Source organism: Bos mutus, chromosome 9, assembly GCF_027580195.1.
Source record: "Bos mutus isolate GX-2022 chromosome 9, NWIPB_WYAK_1.1, whole genome shotgun sequence".
Taxonomy (NCBI): domain Eukaryota; kingdom Metazoa; phylum Chordata; class Mammalia; order Artiodactyla; family Bovidae; genus Bos; species Bos mutus.
Genome location: NC_091625.1, coordinates 85,398,324 through 85,405,856, shown reverse-complemented (window position 1 = coordinate 85,405,856; position 7,533 = coordinate 85,398,324). Strand labels below are relative to the sequence as shown.

General features: G+C 41.6%; 1 pseudogene; it reads right to left on the bottom strand.

Moving 5' to 3' along the window:
• Window positions 1–388, bottom strand: LOC102279073 (large ribosomal subunit protein eL33 pseudogene; annotated as a pseudogene).
• Window positions 389–7,533: the final 7,145 nt, after the last annotated feature.

The following is a 7,533-nucleotide window of genomic DNA, read 5'->3' as shown; positions in this document are numbered from 1 at the left end:
TTAAATCCTCAAAGGGCACAGCATCACAAGGATTTTGTGTCCAATGGCCTTAGTGGGAAGGTTGCTTTGGAATTTGGCACGAACCATGCCACTATTTCCATGAGCTCGATTTATCTTTCCCCAGATTACTCTGGTTTTGGTAGGTTTTCCACCAGGAGTTACTGTGTTGTTCTTTGCTTTGTACACATAAGCACATCTCTTCCCTAGATAGAATTAACTTTTATCTCGAGCATATACATCTTGACTTTTCAGGAGAGCAGTGTGTTCCCTCTGGTTCCATAGACCCCATTTATAGCCAGCAAAAATGGCCTTGGACCACAGCCTTCCAGACATATTTGTCGTTTTAGAAGTCCTGTTCCCAGCAGGCCTTCACAGGGTCCAAGATGGCTGAAAGAGCTTAATCCAAGTTCTTGATGGGTATCTTGTCAGGGAGGAGATCTAATTCCAAGCTGAACTCTGGTTTCAAATAAGATTGATAGATTTGATCTGATGGTTCACTATAGAATCCTAAGAATTAATTAGGTATGATGGACAGCTTAAGTGTAGTCATGTTATGGATGTTGTTTTTAAATTATAAAAATAAGGAATTCCCTGGCAGTCCACAGGTTAGGACTCTGTGCTAAGGGAGGAAGCAGCTTGGATCCCACAAGCTACATGGTGCTATCCCCCCAAATTACAAAAGTAATGTCATATCCTAAAAAAGGTAAACAGTTAAAAAGCCATAATCCTTTTGTTAAAATTACAGTATAATTAAAGTGAAATTATGACAACCTAGACATAAGGTAAAAGTTATGACCAAACTAGACAGCATATTAAAAAGCAGAGACATTACTTTGCCATCAAAGGTCCATCTAGTCAAAACTATGGTTTTTGTAGTAGTCATGTATGGATGTGAGAGTTGGACTATCAAGAAAGCTGAGTGCTGAAGAATTGATGCTTTTGAACTGTGGTGTTGGAGAAGATTCTTGAGAGTCCCTTGAAACACAAAGAGATCCAACCAGTCCATCCGAAAGGGAATCAGTCTTGAATATTCATTGGAAGGACTGATGCTGAAGCTGAAGCTCCAATACTTTGGCCACCTGATGCAAAGAACTGACTCACTGGAAAAGACCCTGATGCTGGGAAAGATTGAAGGCAGGAGGAGAAGGGGACAACAGAGGATGAGATGATTGGATGGCATCACCGACTCGATGGATGTGAGTTTGAGTAAACTCTAGGAGTTGGAGATTGACAGGGAGGCCTGGCATGCTGCGCCCATGGGGTCGCAAAGAGTCGGATATGACTGAGCAACTGAACTGAACTGAAAGTAAAATTATAGTATCAGTGATCTAAGGTATTACTGTAGATAGTAATACATTGGCTTCCCTGGTGGCTCAGCAGTAAAGAACACTCCTGCCAATGCAGGAGACGTGGGTTTGATTCCTGGGTCAGGAAGATCCTCTGGGGAAGGAAATGGCAACCCACTCCAGTATTCTTGCCTGAAAAATCCCATGGTCAGAGGAGCCTGACAGGCTACAGACCATGGGGCCATAAAACAGTGGGACACGACTTAGTGTCTAAACAATAATTCCTCTGTAGATAGAAGTTTTTGTATCATTTTTGGAAATTAACTTGAGAATTCTGCTAGGAATTTTTGGGGTATCTATTCTTTCCCTTATGGTTTGAAAAGTCCTTCACATTTTTTGTTTTTTATTAGGCCATACTGTGCAGCATGTGGGATCTTAGTTCTCCCATCAGGGTTCAAACCTGTGGCTCCCTGTGTTGGAAGTGTGAAGTTTTAACCACTGGACTGCCAGAAAAGTCACAGCACTCACATTTTTGTAGACATCTGTGTTCTTAGTTGCTCAGTCATGTCTGACTCTTTGTGACCCCATGGACCGTAGCCCTTCTGTCCACGGGGATTCTCCAAGAAAGAATACTGGAGTGGGTTGCCATGCCCTCCTCCAGGAGGTCTTCCCAACACAGGGATTGAACCCACATCTCCCACATTGCAAGTGGGTTTTTTACCATCTGAACCACCAGGGAAGCCCTTTTGTAGGCGTAATCAAGCAAAAATCATACTTTGGGGTTAGGAAGAGTTTGTTACATCTTAAGTGTGCATTCACAGGAATATATTTACCTAGATTTATTTTGAGGTTAGGCTAAGATTTAACATGTGGTTTGTCTTTATATTGAACTCTTTCCTCTCTAAAAGCATATGTGTATTTCCAAATGCATCATTTCATCCTTAGAACACTTGTTAAGCCTGGCTACAAATGTTCAGGTTCAATCGATTTGGCTTCTGAGTCATTGAATAAAACATGTCACACCATTTATTAAAACCTGGGCTCTGGCAATCCTGATGCTCAGATTTTCTTCAGGTTGACCAGCAAGGGGCACTAAAGCCTAGCATCTCTTCCCTGTTCCCTCCCAACAACATCAGAGGTTTCAGTAAGAAAGTAATTGGGAATGAATCTGGGAGCTGTGCACTTTTATAGTCAGATCAAAACAGTGGTGGCAGTCTCTTTGATATTTTTTTTAAGGGTATTGATATTTTTTAAATGAGAAAAATTCTGATTGGGTAAAAAGACAACAGAACAATTCCAAATATAGAACCACTCTTTGCTTACAAACCGTAATTCTCCTGTCTACTCAATACTATTAGGTAAACCAGCAGAATCCTGTCATTGCTTTTCTATGAATTACTGCGTTTTTTCCGTCCAGAGAACATAATGGCTTAGCCGCATAACGGTTCCTAAAAGGATGAACTACTTGATGTTACGGTGACAAGCAATTATTACAGAAGCCTACTGGTTGGTCATTTTTTCCCCCTTCCCTTTAAATGTTGCCTGCCTATTTATTTCCATCAGCTAGTAAGGATGACTCTTTTATTGTTTCAAATAAAGGATGTCATCTATATGCTAGGCACACATTATGAATAATTCCTTGTCATAACAAGACACGAATGTCCTTCAGAGACAGACACGAAGTTACTGGAGCTGTTTAGTATTTGGTAATGGGCTTTTCTTTTTAATTTTAGCTTTGATCCATGCTTAATCACCTCAAGGTATTGAAATACTAAGAAAGACAGCATTCAGTAATTAGTCCACCAAGCTGGAAGCTAAGACCCACTATTCTTTCATTCTAAATCAAAGAAATAGTTTCTGGAAGCTCAGTCCCCTTATCAATATTACAGAAATGATGCATGTAAAGTTAATTAATTCACAATTAATGTTCAATTACAGGTGAACCAATGTATAATACTCTGATTTTTTCTCAATCATTCCTTTTTCAAACTGGTTTTCTTTTAAGACTTAGATTTTTTTGGACCTTGTTATTTGCAGCCTGTGAGAACTGTATTAAAATGGATCACATACTTATTCACCCAGCTCATTACAGCCCTGTTCCCCTCAAATACAATCCTAAGCCTCAAATGGCTGATTACTTAAGAACCCTCAAGAAGTCTTAGCTAAATGATGGACAGTTTGGAGTATGATTTTTAAAATTTTCCCCTCTGCTAGCCAGAATGAGAAACTGGGGATCACAGAGTAAAGATTTTTTAGAGGCTGAGGCAGATATCATCAGTTCAGTTCAGTTCAGTTCAGTCACTCAGTAGTGTCCGACTCTTTGCGACCCCATGAATTGCAGCATGCTAGACCTCCCTGTCCATCACCAACTCCCGGAGTTCACTCAGACTCACATCCATTGAGTCAGTGATTCCATCCAGCCATCTCATCCTCTGTCGTCCCCTTCTCCTCCTGCCCCCAATCCCTCCCAGCATCAGAGTCTTTTCCAATGAGTCAACTCTTCCCATGAGATAGCCAAAGTATTGGAGTTTCAGCTTTAGCATCATTCCTTCCAATGAACACCCAGGACTGATCTCCTTTAGAATGGACTGGTTGGATCTCCTTGCAGTCATGGGTGGAATAAAAAAGACAGAGCAAGAGAAAGAAAAGACTGTGGATTCCATGTTCTCTGAACAAATACGAAGGTGATCTGTCTGAGCTACAGTTCTGATGGTCCTGAGGCGTCCAGGTGTGGTGTCCTTTGCACTCCCTGGGCCTTTCTTCCCAGTGACCCAGGAGGTGGAGACAGAAACCATACGTGCCTGGCATGGTTAAGAGCACAGACTCGGGGGTTAGGTTTGTTGTAGTTGTTATTCAGTTGCTAAGCTGTGTCTGACTCTGTAAACCGCAGGTCTCCAGGCTTCCCTGTCTTTCACTATTTCCCAGAGTTTGCTCAGATTTATGTCCACTGAGTTGGTAATGCTATCTAACCATCTCATCCTTTGCCTCCCACTTTTCCTTTTGCCTTTAGTCTTTTCCAGCGTCAGGGCCTTTTCCAATGAGTTGGCTCTTAGCAACAGGTGGTCAAAGTATTGGAGTTTCAGCTTCAGCATCAGTCCTTCCAATGAATATTCAGGACTGATTTCCTTTGGGATTGACTGGTTTGACCTCCTTGCAGGCCAAGTGACTCTCAAGAGTCTTTTCTACCCACAGTTCAAAAGCATCAACCTGGTGGCATATTCTGGCATGTAATTTTGGGCAAATGACTTTCTTATCTAAGCCTCAGTGAATTCTTCTATACTGTGAAGATTCACTCATACATTTAACAAATATTTATCAAATGCCTGCTATATGCCTGGCATTGTTCTAAGGCCCAACTGAGGAAATGACTATGAAGCACTTCAGTTCAGTTCAGTCGCTCAGTCGTGTCCAACTCTTTGTGACCCCATGAATCGCAGCACACCAGGCCTCCCTGTCCATCACCAACTCCCAGAGTTCACTCAAACTCACTTCCATCGAGTCAGTGATGCCATCCAGCCATCTCATCCTCTGTCGTCCCTTTTCCTCCTGCCCCCAATCCCTCCCAGCATCAGAGTCTTTTCCAATGAGTCAACTCTTCGCATGAGGTGGCCAAAGTACTGGAGTTTCAGCTTTAGCATCATTCCTTCCAAAGAAATCTAAGTGAAGCACTTAGCACTGTGAAAATAAATAACGTCAATTATAATCCATTGAGAACCTACTGTGCGCAGTGCACCCTATGCCGTACACTTTAGGCAATTGCTTAACCTCTTTCTGCCTCAGTTTTCCTCATTTGTGAGGGGAGATTTTGGTCTCATATGGCTTTTGTAAGGTTTAAATGAGGAGACTATATTAAATACTTTGAACAGTGCCTGGCACATAATTAATGCCATGCAAATGTTTGCTATCACCACCTCAGTTTCTAAGTAACACCCTGGAGAGGTAAATGTTATTCTCACCACTTGAAGGATGAGTTTACTGAGGTTTAGGGAGGTCAAGGTCAAATGACTGGTAAGTCACAGATTGGTGGTCTTATCTACCTGGTTCCGAACCCTGTCTATGCTTTTCCCATGGAACCTTGGCGCCTCCAGGAAGCACTGAGCTCCTTGCTTGTGATTGTGCAGACTGTTTGCACATGAACTGTTTGCACAGTAGCTCCAAAATGCTACCCCTGGCTCCTCTGAGTCTCTTCTAGGAGTGTGCCCATGGCGCACACACATGCGCACACACACACAGGCACACGCTCACACCCATTGTCTTTGCACTTAGCACTTATTATGAACAGTGGCTCCTCTCCTCATAGAAATTATGCCACCAGTCATGCATTCAGCAAAGCTGCCCATCCATTGCTCTCGAACCTGAATGCAAATTTAGTTTTTCAGTCTGTGAGCTTTCTCAAAGCTGTCTTCCTGGCTTGCTCATTCATTCATTCATTCCATTATTCATCAAACATTCACTGTGAGCCAAGCTGTGTGCTAGGTCAATTCTTAAATTTTGTATTAACCACACTCTATGTTTTCTCAGTATATAAAATATCGGATCCTAATTGTGGACTTTGTACAGATTAGTTTAAAAGGACAGAAGGTAGGAAAAGACAATGTTTGTTTGCTTTTCACGTGCCCAAGATGATAGTTCTATCAACACTTCCCAGCTTAAATAAGAAACATATTTTCACACCGTGTCCTTTGTATATCTTCTCCTTAGGAAACACACAGCTACAAATTATATGGAGGTGCTTTAGAGAACAAATGAATCTCCCTCTGAGAATTGTGGGGGAATGTGACTGCTTTAATAAACTATTCTTTTTAACTTGATGCAGTTGAAAATGTTGCAAGTGTTCTAAGGGGTACATTACACCAAGTTGGTGACCAATTTGTGGAAAACCAAGTTACAAAGCCAAAATAGCAATTGTTTCTTTTATTAAAAAAATATAGGCACATTCTCCCTACCCCCACACACAGAGTGCCTGAATGAGGTGGGAGTGGATTTTGAATTCTCAATGTTATACCCCCAAAGAGCTACAAGTTTTGAGAATGCATTTGCTATGTGTTGTTCTCTGAATATTTATTCTTTCTTCTTTTAATAATAATTCAATTCTCCCCTGGGGAAAGGTTTGTACTGGCTCTTGATTAAAAAATAAACCAAAATAAGACAAAAAACAAACAAGAAAATTCCTTATTGCCTTCTTCCTCAATCTTTTGGGAATGTGTGATGTGACCATTGCTCACTACTTCCCTCACCGCTTTTTTCTTGGGGTTTCTTTTTGGAAATGCCCTAGAACATGGTATTTCTTAGGCAATAAAAGCTTCCACTTGGCTCTGTTAGGAAATACAGAGAGAGAGCATTGTAAAAGGAATTTTAATTATTTCTGTTAATTGTCACTATTTAGAGGTTACTTTGAGGTTTCTGTCAAGAATTTCAAGTATGGGGCTAACAGTGAGAGCCAAATGGCAAATTAATATATGACATGTAAGAAATATATACAAAGTGTCTTAAAGACAGAGACGTGTTAAAAATATTTGCCAACCACTATGATTCTTTTGCAATGCAGCAGATCGCCTGCAATGCAGGAGACCCAAGCTCAATCCCTGGGTCAGGAAATCCACTGGAGAAGGAAATGGCAACCTACTCTAGTATTCTTACCTGGAAAATTCCATGGACAGAGGAGTCTGGTGGGCTACAGTTTGTGAGGTCTCAAGAGTTGGATATGAGTGAGCGACAAACCACCACAATGATCAGAACAGATGTTACAGTTTCAGCTTTCATACTTTCATTGCTGGAATGTGGCAAGGTCTGGGTTTTCCCGGGGAGATAGGAGCCAGGATGACCAGTGAGACAGGAGTCGGGACAGCATTCCTTTAGCAATTAGTATAGAAGCATTTCCATAATATAACAACTGGTTTGTAGAGGTGGATTTTCCAAGTGAATGAGAATCTTGCATGGGAATCTTCCAAATAATCCTTCACATTCTTACTTTTTAATTGCAAAGGGATGCTGTTTCTTTAAGATGTCCCACAAACTTGTATAAGCTTAGGCACCCCCAAATCAGGTTTTAGACCCCCAGATTGGCCACAACTGTGCATACCAGATGATTCCCAGCCCAGTCAACAACTGGATGGCAATTAGGGATGGGGTCTAGAAGGGGCTAGCTCTGGCCATGCCTATGTGGGTGCCCACTGCCCACTGCAGTGGGTGCTCTTGTCCAAAGTTCTGACTGGTCTTCACAGAAGGTCGATCCACTTTAGGAAGT